Genomic DNA, 19,080 nt, shown 5'->3' on the forward strand with positions numbered 1-19,080 from the left:
ATGCTTATGACAAGTCACATTATCTTCAAGGAATGGACTAATCATTTATATGTACTTCAATAATTTGCATTATAATCACATTGTCGTGTCTTTTAAATTCATCATTTTTGTATGACCCACCTCAACATTATTTTAAAAATTCAAGTGTACCACCACTTTATCTTCCTTTCTTCTGATGGAGAATTTTTATAAATTTATCAAATTATTAGGTCACACAACGATCGACCTTTCATACCATTTTGATGATAAAAACTACCTTCACATTTTTAAGGAGCATTTGGAGAACCCATTTTATTTTTCTTTTTAATTACCACAATGATGACTAATATAATTTTGTCCATCCACGCCCTTATTCATACATTCAATTACTTGTTATCTTTCAGACTTATTATTCACTCCTACAACATTCATATGATAGAATGGAGATACCACATTTGCTTCAGGGAATAGAGCAAATTTAATGGAACAAATTTCAGGGCTTTTCATCAAAGCCTTAGTCATCATTATATCATCACTATGGTGCATTGAGACTCAAACTCAATGTCTTACCCATATAAAGCGTGTTAGGCCATAATTCTATGGGACTTGAACTCAATCCTTATCATCATGGTGCATCAAAACTCAAATTGATGTCTTACCCTCGGTGCGATAGAACTTGAATCTACCATCTTACCCTTAAATATTTTTCATTATGGTGCATCCGGACTTTAATCTGATGTCTTACCCTTTTGGTGTGATGGGACTTGAATCCACCTTCTTACCCTCAACCAACGATATAATAGACCGAAGTACAACATGAATCACCCTTTGAATCTTTCAAAATATTTAAATAAAATATAGTCACTTCTATCAAGTAAAATGTCTTTGACATTATAAGTAATTGTAATAAGGAAAATATAAAATTTACCCTCAAGATTAGCATAATCAAAATAATATTCAAACTAATGCTACTAAAACTTTATACCTTTTTCCATTTAAGGAATTTTGTAGAGCATGTCATATTCAACCACTAGTAGTATATGTCTTTGATTCCTAGTCAATGTTAGTGACCGAACACTATAGTATTCTAAATCATAAAAAGATTCTAAAAAATACATACCTGATTTTATGCACATAATACCTTGATTCCAGTAGTTATCATTTTCCTTCTTAATTCTCATAACAAATCAACCAGAACACGAGCTAAAGAAAAACTAAAACTCAATCTCAATTGGTTAGAATCTCGTGTCGATAACGTGTTGTAAAATATAAGCAATACACTACTAGAAATATAGACAAAAGTTATGAGGAGTAGAATGTAGAGAATATCTTATTCAAATATTTTTACAATGGTGAAAGAACAACCTATGTATAGGTTTCACTCCAAAAATCACCATATTAAGTGTCATAATAAGTAGATACATTTTTATCCAAAAATATTCATATTACTTAAGGAATACACATAGATGATAAATATAAGTTTATGGCTGAACTCAATGGACAATCCACTTAGTTCAACGGATTTATTACAGTTAGTACTGGTACTCTTTTTGCTATGTCACTTGGCATAATACTTTGATTGCAAAGTTAGTGATGTTACTTAGATGAAGGCAATGATATCTTTTACAACTTCTAGTCCTTTTTTTATGGTGGGAACTGTGTCTTATTTTTGGATATTGTATTCTCTTAAACACTCTTATATATGTTTAGACTAGTTCCTAAAGAGGATTTTGTGTATATTACAAAAGTATCTCCTTTAAAACTAGGGTAATCTTTGTTTAAATAAAGTGATATATTGAATTTTGTTTACTTCTGCAATTTTTTTTGTTTAATTGGGTTGTAAGTATTCTCCTATCTAAGGGTTAGAGTAGGTGTCCGCAAGATCCGGTCGGTTAGGTCGTAAGATTATTTTAATAATTTTAACTTTTCACATGACATATTTAATACCATTAGATAACTTTGATTCCTTCTACATATATTTAGTTCAAACTACAAATTTTAAAAATCTTTTACTTTCTTAAATTTCATTTCAATTTAAAACGAGACAAAAAATTAAAAGAGAGAAAATACTATTATTTATTATATTAATATTTGTCAAAAGTTGTGATGAATAACCATGAATTAATTAGTGGTCTCATTGTTTTCAAGTGTAGAACTGTTTTGTGAAGGCGATATGTAATCATGCAATACCACAAATACTGAACTTCCTCTCAATTATGTTTAATAGTAAAAACACTTTTTTTCCTTTTTTACGATAAATGGACTCAATGAGTATGTTCCTCTCTTTTTATCAGGGAATTAACTTAAAACACACAAGAAAATAGACATAGTTTGTCCCGAAAGAAACGTCTTATCACCTATTAACTATCAAAATAGAGGTAAAATCAAGATTTGAAGTTTCTCAATTTTACGGAATAACGACTTTAAATATAGCCAATAAATTAACAAATGGGTATATATATATATATATATGAACTACTTAAACACAATGTACATATGACCTAAGATTATTTATCATTATAATTACGCTCGATAACTTGTCATGATTTGAAAATAATTAATGACCATATCATTAGGTACACTTTAAAATTAGCAGACCTTTAAGCAAGTATGCATTCAAACTATGACTAATTTCCCTAGATAGTCACCCATGTTTGGAAAATTACCTAATAATATCACTTTTGTTTGTTTGAGGACTACAATATCACTCAACTTTACATATTTTCCTTAAAATATACTTGACACAAAAAAACATACTTCTCTCTCCTACGTCACATTATTCCTTTTTTACTAATAATAAAAAAATTTAACTTTTTAAATAAACCCATATGATATACTCGGTAAAAATAATAATAATATAACACAAAGTAAACATTTTTAAACAACTCATATTTGTTTTATGTTATTACGGTTAACACTAATTATTTATTCTAAATCATTTTTCAAATCATTCCTTCTTTAAGTTTTTATAAAATGCGTAAGGTGAACATTAAAAACAAGTGTAAGTGAACAAAAAAATGAAAAAAAGTGACGTTAGAGAACAATTTTCACGTACTCATAAAAAATCAAGAGTATTATATCAACTAATTCTTTTTACGGATTTTTTTCTAGCAACTATTCTCTCTGTCCATTTTTATTTATGCATTACATTATAAATAATTATTTCATTTGTTACTTGTTTACTTTAGAAAATCAAGTGATAATTTATTACTTAATTCCTAATTCACTCTTATTGTTAATTATAGTCATTTGCCAATGCATTTTTTAAAATATAAAATTTATTATTTTAAAAGGTTGTTATATTAAAATTATCTATATTATTTCTTAAGAGATATGACAAACTAATACTGAACAAGTAAAGATGTAAGGATGGATGGAAGGAGTAGAAACTAAATTTTCCAGTTAATTTTTTTAAAAAAAATATTATTAAAAAAAGAATATATGATATGAAATCCCATTAAATGTGGTTTTTGGTGTAGTTTGAAGTTTTAGTGTTGGAATGGAATCTTGTCGATTCCATCAGTTCTGGAATGTGGATATTGGTCTGAAAGAGTTGTCAGTTTCAAATTTGGAGTGTTTTTGAGGATTTAAGGTCCTAAGTTGGAAAATTGTGAAATTTTAGCCTTTGGGTTGACTTTGGTCTATATTCGGGATTTGGATGATTGGATCGAAATTTCGAGAGCTCTATTGAATTTGGAGGATGATTTTAGGTCTAGGTGAGGCCTTGGTTTTAATTTTTTGAAGTCTCCAAGCTTGATTTGGCCTTTCTAGGTGTTATGTTCCTTTCTGGTGACTTACATGGAACTGGGGTCAAGAAAAGATTCGTGTTTCGATGGTTCAATTAAGTTTGAAACGTCAAGTTTAATTAATTTGCATATATGATTTATCGGTATGGAGTTTCAAACAAATTCTGAGGATTCATTCGATGATTTGAAAGTTGGCTGATGTTTTTTGGTGTCTGTGTGCTTTGCTTAAGCGAGGGATGACTCACTTTGGCGAGCTTCAGTTCAGCGAAGCCATTATCGTGTTCGCTAGAGGTCAGGGGCTTTGATCTTCGCGTTTGCGATTGGGGGCGTGGAGGTCATGACCTACACTTTAGTGAAGGTCTATTCACGATCGCGAAGGACACTACAAAAAAATGCTTAAATAGAGGGGGTTAATTTTAAGGTTTGTGGGGGTTTAAAACCCCCGCAATCTAGTATTGCGGCAGTTGTAAAAACTCCCACAATAAGAGTTGTCGCAAGCAATTTGCGGCAGTTTTTCTTTGACCCCCACAATCAATTAGCAGGGGTTACTTTGCGGAGGTCAACCCACGCTAATTTAAAATTAAATCTTTTGATATTATTTTTCAGTTACAAATAGCGGGGGTTTAAAACCTCCACAATTTTGCAATTGCTTATATTGAAAAATCTGAGCAATCACATAAGCTCTACAATTCATTCAATATACTTTTATTCATATATTATTTATAGAATCACTAATTAAGCTATAGACCATAATCAAATCGAAAATATGTCTCAAGGTGAAGAAATATATATTATTTAACGACATATCATAAAGTCACAAAAATATTGTACTAAAATGATATTGTCAACATCAAATATGCTCATCAAAATCAAACATTAAATCTAAACACAAAATATCCAATCCAACATTTTAACATCCCCTCCAATCACACAATCTTGTCATCAAATTAATTAGCTACGAATATAGGCAGAATTGGTTCACTACAATATAATCAACGGTTGTCATGGCTAGGATTACTATCACCACTGCATGATCTTCTTGTGTGCATAGGTGGAATTGGTTCACTAGCAGCATCACTTGGCTGCATAAAAAAATAAAGTATAAAATTAATTAAGTGATGAAAAAATGTAAAATCCTGGCAAATATTATGTTTCAAACTATACTTATCATCAGTTAATATATGTCAACAAAAAATGCATTAAAGAAAGGAGAAGCAATATACAAATCAAATGAAAATAGAAATGTAAGAACATTACTTACAATTGTTGTAGAAGAATTTGTCGAAGGAGAAGCAAAGAACCTTGCAAATTGTTCTGGTATCATCCCTTCTTTCATTATCATATACGTCTTAAAAGCATTCATCATTTGATTATGAGCATTCATCATTTGATTGTGGTTCTCTTGGCATTGGGACGAACATGAGCCTTCACTACTTGAAGCACTTGCACCACCAAAACGCGGTCTTACTTCTTTAAAAACTTTACTGGGACAACTCCTAATCCCAAACATCTAACCCTTCCAGAGTGCTCTTTTCCTAAAACTTTACCAACAACATCATTTGGCGAAATTTGAGACTCATCCATGGTACTTTGGCTCAAAGTTAGCTCAATTTTTCCCTATACATACAAAATCAATGCCGCAAATAAACAAGCAGTAATATTGGAATCACCTTAGTAAAGACAGAAAGATAAAAACTACTTATATGTACACGTAATAAGAACATGAGTAGTTAGAGGTATGGTACCACAAGCCATCATAGTACAATTAAATAGCAAAGAATTGAGTCTATATTACCTCCATCAATTAATCAACTAGTTCACAACTATTGCCTTATCTTTTTTTTTTATCTTGTTGAAATACAATTAAAATTCATGAAGAAACTTACACATATTTCTTTTGCAGATTCATTAACATATACTCTATCTTTATTTTTATGAGTAGTAATATATATTTGTGCTCGTCCAGGTCTTTGTCCTGTTTCAGCCATCTACAGATATAATATCCAAATAAGAATAATTTACTACTCAAAAATGAATACATAATAAGTTAATTTACTAATCACCATTTCTGTCCTTCTCGTAGCATTCGCTTTGGAGCCACCTGTGTGTGAAATTGTCTATTTTTTCCAATTTTCAGTATTTCTTCTACGCATTTTCTTATAAAAAATATACAAAACTTAATTAAAAAAATCAAATAATTACATGATAATAAAGACTAGTAAAAACAGTAACATAAGTACCTTTGTTGAATCTTTATATTGGTAATCAACAAAAGAAATCCATTGATCTCGTGGAATTCCATCTGGCACATTATCAATAATCTCAACCTTACTTCTAAGTGTGTCTTCGACTAACTTCCACAAGTTGTTCTTATTTGCACCCCACTTCTTTCCAATAGATTTATAAATATGTTGCCGCACATTTGACTCTGTTGTCTTAAAGGAGAACTTGGGCTTCAAGAAAAAAATAATTAGTTACCTTATCTATTGGTTGTAAATATAATATTGAAATTACCAATTATCTTTCTCACCAAAAAGTAAAATAGAGTAAGAGTCTAGTTGTAAGCTTATACCTTTATAATTTGATCGAAGACACGATTTAAGTATGACATAGGCACACTCGACCACTTCTCAAAGTTGATTGGAAATAAAAAGCAATCACATGCTAAAATTCCACAAAAGCCTGAAAGAAGGCTACGAGCCTCTCCAAATGGTTCATTCAGGTAATCAAAATTAACCACAATAAGTTCATCACCTGATAAATTAAGCACATCTGTTTTTTTTTACTTTGAGCCTTTTGACATTATTTTCTGAATCTGTAATAAAAACAAAGATAAGTTGAAGTTATGAGAGAAACAAATAATGGTTATTGAATATGCGCTGATACTCAAAATTATTTACCTATCGCTTCTACAGTCCAATATGACTGTGATTCACGCCTAATACACTTTTTGAATGGAGCTTGAACTGTTGGAACTTGTTGTGACAAGTCTTGTTCTGTTGAAGCTGGATGTGATGTCAAGTGAACTAAATGAAATGGTTGTGATGTAGGATAAGTTGTCGGAGCCTGTTGTGACATAAGTTGATCCATCGTAGCTGAATGTGATGCCGAGTCAACTGATTGAGATGACTGTGATACTGGCTGAAATATTGGAGGCGCCTGCAATGTCGGCTGAAATAGTGGACTGAATGTGTTGTGGCCAGAAATGATGTGGTTTGATGTGGTGGCAAACATGATGTTGATTGGAGAAATGAATGTGTTGATTCCGCACCTTGAGAATCAGATACTAATTGATCTGAGTTTTGTTTTTTCTGTAAACGCTTGAACTTTGGCATGCTGGCAATTCAATATTTCAAATCCTGTAGCATGAATCAATTAATTTCATAAGAAGATAAAAAGATTCAGCCAAAAACAACAACTTAAAACTTCATCTTAAGCCCCTGAAACTAAAAAAACAGCAACCAAAAATCTGCAGAAACAGCAGCTTAAAACTCACAAAAGCAGCAACTAAAAATTGAAAAAATAGTAGATAAATCACAGTAGAAACAACAACTTAAAACACAAAAATTCAGCATCTAAAAGCAACAAAATAGTAGCTAAAAACTGCAAAAACAGCAACAAAAAATCTGCAGAAACAACAGTTTAAAACGCCAAAGAATAACAACTAATAATCTGCAAATACTACATCTTAACCATAAAAAATAAGCACCTGAAACTAAAAAAACAGCAACCAAAAATCTGCAGAAACAACAGCTTAAAACTCACAAAATCAGCAACTAATAACCTACAAATACTACATCTTAACCATAAAAAATAAACACCTGAAACTAAAAAAATAGCAACCAAAAATCTGCAGAAACAGCAGCTTAAAACTCACAAAATCAGCAACTAATAATCTGCAAATACTACATCTTAACCATAAAAATAAGCACCTGAAACTAAAAAAACAGCAATCAAAAATCTGCAGAAACAATAGCTTAAAACTCACAAAATCAGCAACTAAAAATTGAAAAAATAGTAGATAAATCACAGTAGCAACAACTTAAACACAAAAATTCAGCACCTAAAAGCAACAAAATAGTAGCCAAAAACTGTAAACACTACAGTTTCAAACACAAAATAACAACAACTAAAAGTAGAAAAAACAGCAACTAAAATATTGCAGAAATTGCAGCGTCAAACACATAATACAAGAAACTAAAAAGAGGAGAGCCAACAACTAAAAACTTCTAAAAAAACAGCTCAAAATGCAAAATATTGTCCAAATCTTTGCTATTTCATTCATTCATATTCTCATCTATTGCAATTTGGATATTCTTGTAGTCATCATCAAAAAATTGTCCAAATTCTTGTTGTTGGTATGGCTCATTCTCGTACAGATCCTTTTCATCAACCTCTCCCATTTCAAACAAATCTCTTGGCTTTAGATGTACAACGACACTTCATTCTTTATCAGTCTCATCATCAACATAGTAGACCATATTTGCTCGTGATGCTTCAATATATGGATCATGATCCTCGCGATCATCAATGTGAATCAATTTAGAAAAATTGACACAGTTAAACTTCCAAGCATCTGTTTTGTACCCTCTATTTCGAGTAGTACAACCCATAGACACTTGAAAAGAATAACTTTGAACCTGCCATAATAATTAAGCTCGATAATCTCTTCTAACTTTTCATAATATGGCAGGTCCGCTTGTCTTGCACACCTATCTACACTAGACGCAATACAAGAAGTGTCAGAGATGAGAAAAACTCCATTATTTTGAGTTTTTGATCCTTGTTCTCTAGATAATGTTCGAAATTCGAACCCATTAATTTTATAAGCACTAAATCTTCTTGCATCTTGTGCAGGACCTTGTGCTAAAAACTTCATATCATCAGAGATAGTTTCTGCGATATCTGGGTTCATAATCTAAACAAACATAATAAATATCTATTAGAGACACTAAATTGACAAATAAATATGTTCAAAACAAACATTCTAAAATTATTTACTCACTCGCTTAGGAAACCAATTAGGAAACTCTTTACTAACTATCTTCTCTACCTTTGTTGTTGAAACTCTTCGACCTCTTGTACTTCTTTTGATGTGCTGTCTGAATTCACTAGAAAATTGTTATATATATTAAATTTTTACCTGATTATTCTGCACATTTTGTAAAAATCAAAATCAGTTTAAATTTCATACTCAATGAATGGCTTCACTGCTGCGCAATTAAGTAACACATATCAATGAGCTTGAGTTTTCTCTAAAGTAGTCAATGGTTCTGTTGTGGAGCCTCCAACAGGTTTACCTTGTTGTGGAAACATAGATGACTTTCCAGAAGCTTCATTATGATTTGGTTCATCGTTTACACGTTTAGGTCGATTCAACCTTAACCTAATTTCGTCAAAATAACGAGAGTCAAGAGTTAGAACTTCTTCAACCTTATGCCCCTCAGCTATTGAGCCTTCTAATTGAGATTTATTCCGTACGAGAGACTTAAAATGACCTAACAATCTATGATCAAGATAATGAAGTGTTAGAAAACTTATTTATATTTAAATTCTATTCTAGATTCAATTCAATAATTTTGAATAAGAAATTTTTTACCTTTCAACAAAATACATCCAGCGATAATGTACAGGCCTACGTTGTTTTACTTCATCAACTAGATGGACAGTTAGATGAATCATTACAGTAAAAAATGAAGGGGAAAACAATATTTCTAGATGACTCAAGGTTTCTACAATTCACTTTTGTAGCTTTTCAGGTTAGAGATGGTTAAGCTCTTCATACAAAGCTGCCTAAAAAAGGAAGAAAACTCTACCAGAGTTGCAACGACCTGATTTCGAAGAACATTGCAAATTGCTATCGGTAACAACTGTTGCATGAGGATATGACAATCATGACTCTTTAATCCAAAGATTCATTTTTTTATCCAAATCAATGCAACGAGATATATTACTTGCATAACAATCTGGCACTAAGATATTCTTTAAAGTCTTGAGGAAGGCCAATTTCTTCTTCTTTGGAATTGTAAATGCACCAAGCCGACATTCACCATTCTCATTTGGCCATAGATCGCGCCATATACCCATGTCTTGTAGATCTTTTCGAGCCTTAATATGATCCTTTGATTTTTCTTTATCATTTACCAAGGTATATATGATGTTGTCAAACACATTCTTTTCAATATGCATAACATCTAAATTGTGGCGCAACAAATTAGACTCCCAATATGGAAGATCAAAGAAGATGCTTTTTTTTCTCCATTGTTGAGTTCCACCTTCATCATCATTTCTTTGCTTGTTTAGTTTTCTTTTACGATTCAACTCTATCAGTCTTCCAAATGTGACATTGATATATTTCACTTGTTGAAAAATATATGATCCTGATAACTTCTTTGGAGGGGTCCTCTCTTCCACAGTTCCATCAAAATGATGCCTCATCATTCTAAATTTGTGATTTCTAGATAAAAATCGACGATGGCCAATAAAACACCACTTTCTACTATGAGGAAGTCGACAAGGTTCTGCGTCAAAATTACACGAGGGACATGCAAGACCAGTATGTGTGTTCCAACCAGATAAGCTATCAAGTCCAAGAAAGTCGCTAACTGTCCACATAAGAGCCGCTCGCATTCTAAACACTTCATTCTTTGATTTGTCAAAAGTGTCAACACCATCACTCCACAACTCTTTCAACTCCTTAATAAAGGGTTGGAGGTATACATCTATGTTATTTCCTGGTGCACGTAGACCTGGAATAATCATTGAGAGGATGAAATTTGGTTGTTTCATACACAACCATGGAGGAAGGTTGTATGGAACCAAAATAACAGGCCAAATGCTATGACTACTACTCATTGTCCCAAAAGGATTGAAATCATCACCAGCTAGGCCTAATCGGACATTTCGAGGATCAGAAGAAAATTCAGGAAAAGTTGTATCAAACTTCTTCCACGCCTCACCATATCTAGGATGTCGTAGGGTTCCATCTTTGTTGTCATCCTCTGCATGCCATCTCATATGCTCTGCAATTTTAGAACACATGAACAATCTTTGCAATCTTGGTTTTAAGGGAAAGTATCGCAAAATTTTTGCAGGGTTCTTCTTTTGCTTCTTCTTTTTCTTCTTACTTGTGGTCGGTGTATGATCTGTATTGCTCTTCTTCTCTGGCTTCCATCTAGAAGTGTGACAATACTTACATGTCTCAGCATTAACATCATCTTCCCAATACAACATGCAATCATTTGGACAAGCATCTATTTGGACAAGACTCAACTTATTTATGGTTTTCTTGACCTCATAAAAAGAATCAGGGATCTTTGCAAATTTAAATGCATCCCTAAGTAGATCTAGGGTAAGCCTTTGTGACCTTGTGCTTTGAAAAATCCTTAGAAGCAATTTTGAAGAGATTTCTTGTGCTAAATCATTTGGGTAAGCCTTTGTGACCCTAAAACTTCAATTCTCTTTTATCATTTATGATTTTAACATCAAAATTTGGGATTTCGATTGGCAAATGACAAGTTTTTTCAAGAACTTGAGTTTTAAAGTAAAATGGTGATTGTGAACTGATTCCAATTCCTTTTTCAATGGTTTTTCACCAATGAGTTTCAAATGCCTTGGATAACTTTTTCAAGTAAAGATTTTTGGATTCAAACCTCATTTTTAGAATTGGGCTCTTGAGGTGATTTGGCGCATTTTTCAAAGTGCATGATATGGATGTTACCATTTCTGAAATTTTATTGTGATTACTTGATTGAATAAGATTGTGTGTCTTTGGACAGTGTTCAAAAAAGGGAAGGTTCAAGTCTTGGATTGACTTTTGATCATTTAATTGAGGCAAGTGATTTCTAAACTTTGTAAAATTAGTAGAATCATGTATTTCCCTTCTTTGTGTGTTGGAGAGTAATGAGAATGAGGTGATGGATCCAATTATTGCACTTGATTAGTCTTAACAAATAAAAAGAAGATTAATGAAACAAAGGAGGCAACATGTTGATAATCGTGCTTTGTGAATTGCCTTGTTGTGGAGCTAAATTTGTTGATTGAAGAAATGCTTTGATTGCATTATTGTGGACTTGATTGGTCTGAGTTGTTTTCTCTTCCTTATGGTGTGAAATTGCTTGTTTTCATTGATCACCGTGATGAGTCATGTGATGATTATGATGAAGGGAAATGGTTCTGGCTGGTGATATGAAATAAAGTTGAGAAAAATGGTTTTGGCTAGTGATATGATATAAAGCCGAAGGAAAATGGTTCTAGCTAGTGATATGATATAAAGACGAAAGAAAATGATTTCGGCTAGTGATATTGTGCCAAAGGAAAATGATTCTAACCAAAGTTTGACCATTGTGATTTGATGCATTTTGACACTTGTGATTGATCTAATTGGTGTTTATGATTGATCTACTTGATACATGTGAATGAGCTACTTGATATGTGCTATTGATATACTTGAAGTTTATTGATTGTTGAATTGTGACTATTGCTCTGTGAGCGTTAAGCCTTGTGAACTGTGTGTTGTAAAACTATTAGGTTGAACTGATTTCTATGCAGGTTGTAGTTTGAAGAAGTTCAGTTGGGATGAAAGGCGTACTCGTTTTCTGTCTAGCTTTTCTTTGTTTGATAGGTTTCTTGTTGAGTACTGTGTTTTTTGGTACTAAATCCTTGCTTCTACACTTGTGTAGGTTTCGAGCTTGGACTTGTGTGATTGCTCTTCTTCTTCATCTTTCTCTGTGGCTTTCAAAAGATTTTGAGAGGTAGATGTTTGTCATCCCGACGGACCCTCTTTTTCCTCTATGTTTATGCTTTGTTCTATTAGAAAAAAACAAAGACTTTGAGACTTGTATTTATCTTTCAATTCTGTATATTAGTAGTTTGTATATGTGACAACTAGGTTTTGGGGTTATAATAGAATGACTAGGGTTTCTGCTCGTATGTTATTTGTCTTACTTTCCACATTTCTTTTGTATTTTGAGATTGAGGCCAACTTGTCTTGATGGAATAAACAATTGTCATCATATTTATTTTTGGATTGTGACATTCTGAAATGTGAAATACATGATAATGTTCTTAGTTAATATAATATGATTTGGATTATTTATAGGAAAAACTATATAAATGGGATATAAAATTCAAAATAATTACATGTTCATTCCACAATCCAAAATAATTCAAGAAATACTCATTCTCTCAAAGAAAATTACATCTCATACCCTCCATTCATTAAGATTTAAGGCTGACAATATTTGCTTAACTGATACTAAATAAGCATCATATATTGTATTGGTATCATTAATGATGATAATTTCTCTTAACTAATACTAAATCAGTATAGATATTGTATTGTTATCATTAAGGTTTCTTGTTCAGAAATTACTCGTTAGTCAATTATATTATAAGAGTGTGTGTGTGTGTGTATATATATATATATATATATATATATATTGTTGAGGCATCATTAATATTTCTTGTTCAGAAATTACTCATTAGTCAATTATACTATAACAATATATGTATATTGTTGTGGTATTATTAAAGTTTTTTGTTCAGAAATTACTCATTAGTCAACGAATACTATACGAGTATATATATATAAAGCGAAATTATCAACATTAATAATATCAATAAAGTATATGATACTGATTTAGTATCAATAAAGTGAAATTAAATTTGAGGGCTATATAGTGTAATTATTTAGTAGGGTATGAATGTAAAGAGATACTCCCTCTGTCCCAATATATGTGACTACTTTTCTTCTTAGTCAGTCCCAAAAAGAATGACATATTTCTATATTAAATAACAATTTGACTATAAAATATCTATTTTACTTTTAATGAAATGATTTACGGTCACACAAATTTTTATTATTCATTTTGGACCACAAATTTTAAAAGTCTTCCTTTCTTTCTTAAATTCCGTGTCGAGTCAAACTACCTCATATAAATTTGGACGGACAGAGTATATATTTGTAATTATTATGTTTTTATGGGATATTTTCTTAGTTTCCCTATATTTATATCCATGCCCTAATGAGTAACGTGTGGACCAAAAATATCCTCAAATCTTAAGAGATTAGTAATGCTATTTTAAATAATTCTTAGAGGGAATCCTTTTCAATAAAATATTATTCAATTATGATGACAAGGAAATTGTACTAGGAAATTATTATTATGTCTTAATAAACCGACTATGAGGACAGCACATCTATTCTTGTTGAATTTAAGAGATGACGTCTACTAATTTATTAGATTCATAAATCAGTGACATAGACAACACAGGCTAGTTATATTAGTGCAGCTCAGCTAGTGAACAAAATAGAAGTCGTATCCAAAATATAATAAATATTCTATCTACCTTATCTTATTTATAAAAATAAATAATCATATGTTACATTACCATAAGTATTAATTACGTTACATTTATTTAATCAAATGAATTTTGAAGTTTGGAGATGATTGATTGATCTGTTGGGGCAAATTCCGGAAACGGTGAAAAGCCATTTGTTTGGGGACAAATTAAGTCTTTGATTTTACTAGTCTTATTTTATTTGATAACAATGTCCTTTTTATTTGAGTACTAGTGTAGTAATTCCCTTGCACATCCAAGGGTCATTCAATAATAATTTTCTTAAATTTCTTTATAAATACTTCATATATATTAACGAATGGACAATTTAGTATTGGTACTACTAAACTAAATATCTTTAGTTTAGACATTAAAATTTTGACTATTCTAACTTGATTAAAATATATTTTGTTTGTAATTAATTGACAAAGAGGGTTATTTATACTTTCTTTTGAATACACATATGTTTCTATAGATATAAGGTAATTAGTCTATATGATATAAGTAAGATGCTATTTTTAAAAAAAAATTATTCTAAGTTAAGCTATGACTATTAATTTATCATACTACTAAATATCTAAATCAAACCTAAAAATAACAAATTAATTTGGTATTGTAGGAAAATAATAGTTAAAAAAAATTAAATATCATTTCGTATCAAATTAATTTGATATTTCAACAATATAATATTATATAATTTTTCAAGAAGAATTTAAAAAAAGATTACTATGTTATGTACAAATAATTGATAGGAAAAAAATTATATTCGGCTATGAACATGTGGGATTCTGAGGCTGAATGGATCGATCTGATTGTTGAGTCCTGAATGTTGGGTCCACTTTGGTATTAGGATCAGGTCTTGTGACCCGATCCATTTGATCATTCTTCTTTAGATGAAAATCACCATTGTCAACCCCTCCCCCCTCCACCTCAAGTTGGAGGGGAGAGAAACGAGTCTCAACTTTCCCAAAATATTAGGATGCAAAGGGAAAGATAACGGCTTGGTGAGTAGAATTGCGAGCTAGGACGAAATTGGAACAAAAGAAAGTGAGTTCAAATTGGTGAGAAATTATTGTCTTAAAAATGACAGGATGCATAATCCGAATCAGATTTAAGAGGAAAATAAAGCAGCTAGTTCATTAATGAAATGGGTAGATGCCCTACCCTAACATGCCATAAGTGAAAATCATAACTCTCATTTCTTGAAATGGAACTAGATAAGGAATTACAAGAAGAAAAACTATAAATAGAAAGAGAAACTTCAGCTTTCTTGAAAACACTCTTAGACCGGAGTCTTGAAGGATTTAGTTGCCAAAGATAACTCTTTGCTTCACCAAGAATCAGAGGCCTCTTCACAGAAGGGGTCTGTAAGACATATTTGGTAGATGAAAAAAAATTATTAGACGACTTAAATTGATTACATATCATGTGTAATGATAATAGATCTAGCTTGAACGAGAGGATATAAAAAAACATCTTGAATAATGAGATCAGGAAACAAAACAGCATTCACTGAATGAGTAACTGCTGCCCTAAATGAATTAGGTAAAGTTACACTGATGGGGTAGGAAAGAGGTTGGAGAGTATGGAACATGTTTGAATCAAAGCACTTATGTTCAGTTGCATCTAAATTTAAAATTCAGAGTTCAAAATTGAAAGAAAGAAACATGAAACTGAAGAATTACCAGCACAAGCAGTTGTTGCATTATGATCAGCAAGGGAAGCATCTGGTTGAGTGACATTAGCCTGATTTAATAATTGGACCAATTGAGAAAATTGTTCATGAGTTAACTGATTCACAACACTGCCTGCAAAATCAAGAAGAGAGCTAGGGTAACATGGTAATTCACAAGGAGGAACAACGTTGCTCATCATAGTATTTTGCTCCCTTTTGGTCTTAATGAACTTAAAATCATTGGGAAAATCAATGATTCTGTAGAATATGTCAAAATTATGTCCCACTTTCTTGCAATGGGAACATGTCAAGGATATGTTATCATTCTTAATCCCATGTTTAAGTGTTTGAAGTCTGTGTCATGTTGAGGATACTAAGGAGGTCCATTCCCATCAGCAACCAAGTAGGATTAGTGATTTCTTGCAGGGTTAGAATAAACAAATATTTCTCTTTGTTTCTCATCTTAAAAGAGAGGAGAGTAAGTAAGACTGACAGAGGACAAGCGAGAAATCATTAAGATGTTGCTTCTTACAACAATATAGGATTTATTTTATTCCATAAAGAATTAAATTAACCTCTCATCTTGTTGTACCTTAACCATTTTCTCCTTTCCACCACAGTCACAATCACAATTACAAGAACATATTATTTTTGTGTTCAAAGTATCAAGTTCATTCCGCAACCCCTTGATTTTTTGTATAATAAGCTACAATGTTGTGTGATTCCTAAGAAAAGTCAATTTATCTCTTTTTGCATGTTGAACAGTTGGGATCCATTGGATTGACCAAATCTGACCTCAATATCTTTCTAGAGTTCCTCAACAGTTTTGAAGTAGAACACACTATCAGCAATGTCCTTAGAGAGTGAATTCAACAACCAACTAGTGATCATGTCATTACACCAGTTCTAAGATTGTAGATATGTGTTATTAAGAGCAAGAGCCTTCTAGATCCCATACACCAGTTCTAAGATTGTAGATATGTGTTATTAAGAGCAAGAGCCTTCTAGATCCCATCAGTGAATTCCTGCTTATTCTTAGTTGAGAGAGTTATACATATGGATCTTATCCATCCTCTATAACGCTTTCCTTCAAAAGTAGAGTTCACCAAAGACATTTCTGGTGAATTAGAGGGATGAAGAAAGAAAAGAACGCTTTGATCAAAATTTTGGATCCAACAAAGGGAGAGTTGGACCCTATAGTAGTATTAATCATTGAAGAAAAAAAATTGAAGAAGGAAGGATCTTCAACATGGCTCTGATACCTTAAAGTAATCAAAATAATAATGAAGATTGAGATAAGAAAAATTTATGAGTGATTTTCATTTGATGTAACAGTGAGATATTTAATTTAATTACAATGGATTAAACCGTAAATAAAATAATTTCTAACAAACTTATCTCCTATGTAACTAACTTTCTACACCTATACAACTTTTAGAAGAATCTAAAAGGAGAATACTATGCTATTTACAAATGATTGAAAGGATGAAAAATATATTGGGCTATGAAGATGCTGGATTTTGAGGATGAATGGATCGATCTGAATGTTGAGTCCTGAATGTTGGATCCACTTTAGTGTTAGGATCATATCTTGTGACCCGATCAATTTATTTATTGTCGGAGCAAATGTCATATCTTGCTTCATTTTTCTTCAGATGAGAATCACCATTCTTTATAGTTTCAAAATGGCCAGTGTCAGTGCCTCTTTATGATTCGATCCCTGTGTGCTCAACATTTCAAGCTTGCTCCAGTTATGTTCTCGTGAAGTAAGATGTACCATTTGTTATCGATATAATAATATGCCCTTGTTTCCTTCAACATGCCATCATCTGATATGACCACATGTCCTTTCTATTTTGACCATATACAATGCTAACTACCTAGTGTCTATACGTGTGTCATCACTACCTTGAGGCGTTCAATATTTAAATATTAGCACATTCTTAGCAATATTAACACATCATAGACTTGACTATCACTTCTAGTTACATGTTTTTTTCTTCTCAGTTAATGTGATATAGTTTTAATTGGCTCAAAGTTTAAAAAATATGGAAAGATTTTGCAATGTTTCCAAACCTACCCTTAAAATTAAATACTATGTAAATAAAAGAGGATACTTTATAGACTTTTTGCCAAATAAGTAGGACCCAACATGAGTAAATTGTTGATGGTGTCATTAAATATTTGTCTAATAAGAAAATGTAACATATTTTTTGTCAATATCTAAAAATGTATCACATATATTGACACAGATAAAGTATTACATTAAGAAGGACCATCTTATGGTTCGTACGGATTGCTTCTTAATCATGAGATTCATTGTGAGGGTCTAAAATCCAAGAATACGGACTGCATTATTCTTGGTTAATTTCACATTTTGCTAAATACGCTGACCTAACATCTTTATTGTATTACATCTATGCATATCTTTTATATATTTGATGATATTACATCTAGGCTTTGTGAATATTAAATACGTATACCTAAATATTACAGGGAAAAAGGATAAATATGTCCCCAAACTATCGTAAATAATATGCACATATCCTTTGTCCCTATTTAGTCTTCCGTTAGAGTGAAGAGCATATATGTTTTAGTTTTTGGACGGCGAGGGCACTAATATCTCAAAAGTATGACGAAGGGTATCTGCATACCATCTACGCTAATTCAGGTATCTTTATCCTTTTATCCAATATTATATTGTATTTAATATTTTTATATACATCATCAGATCTTTCCCTGAGTTGTAGATGTATCATATGGCACCATGCGCAATTATTGTTATATCATAAAAAAATGTTATTTTTTATGCATTGCTTACTTCATTGCGAAGTTTCTTTCACTCACTTTAATTGTCTTTCGAATTAGGTCTCCAAAATACTATTTTAAAAGTTAGTGAAGCTTTTCAAATCACAAGAACACTCATTTAAAAATTCCTCAACTATTATTTATCTTAAAGGAATACATCTTCAACTATAAAATTACTTGAGGAGTCCTAACACCTCCTTAAGTAATTTCAAAATCATCATATAAATATAATATATTTTGTTCAATCTCAATTATACGTAAAAAAGGGTAAATCACACATCAATTATTATTTTTCATGTATCAAATTTATTAATTATATATTTTTACTATGCTTTTTTTACCCATTTCTATTTATTTATTTTTGAGAAAATTACGCGATTAAGCAAACTACATGCTAGTTAATAATTTAATATGGCTATCATTTGAAGAAATTACTTTTCGCCACTATCATATAACCATATATACATTGTCCATGTCCAGAATTTGTATAATTTGATTTCTAATTGTATAAATTAAGAATTTGTATGATTC

At 31.5% G+C, this 19,080-nt stretch overlaps 1 protein-coding gene and 1 pseudogene across 1 annotated transcript in view; both read right to left on the reverse strand.

Moving 5' to 3' along the window:
• Positions 1-19,080, reverse strand: part of LOC125833069 (uncharacterized) — a 1,066,246-nt gene that overhangs the window by 246,959 nt on the left and 800,207 nt on the right. The gene's annotated exons all lie outside the window — the stretch shown is intronic.
• LOC125833074 (uncharacterized) lies at positions 4,718-6,815 on the reverse strand (annotated as a pseudogene).

This window comes from Solanum verrucosum, unplaced genomic scaffold, assembly GCF_900185275.1.
Source record: "Solanum verrucosum unplaced genomic scaffold, falcon-dt-bn FXZP01000041.1, whole genome shotgun sequence".
In the NCBI taxonomy this organism is placed as follows: domain Eukaryota; kingdom Viridiplantae; phylum Streptophyta; class Magnoliopsida; order Solanales; family Solanaceae; genus Solanum; species Solanum verrucosum.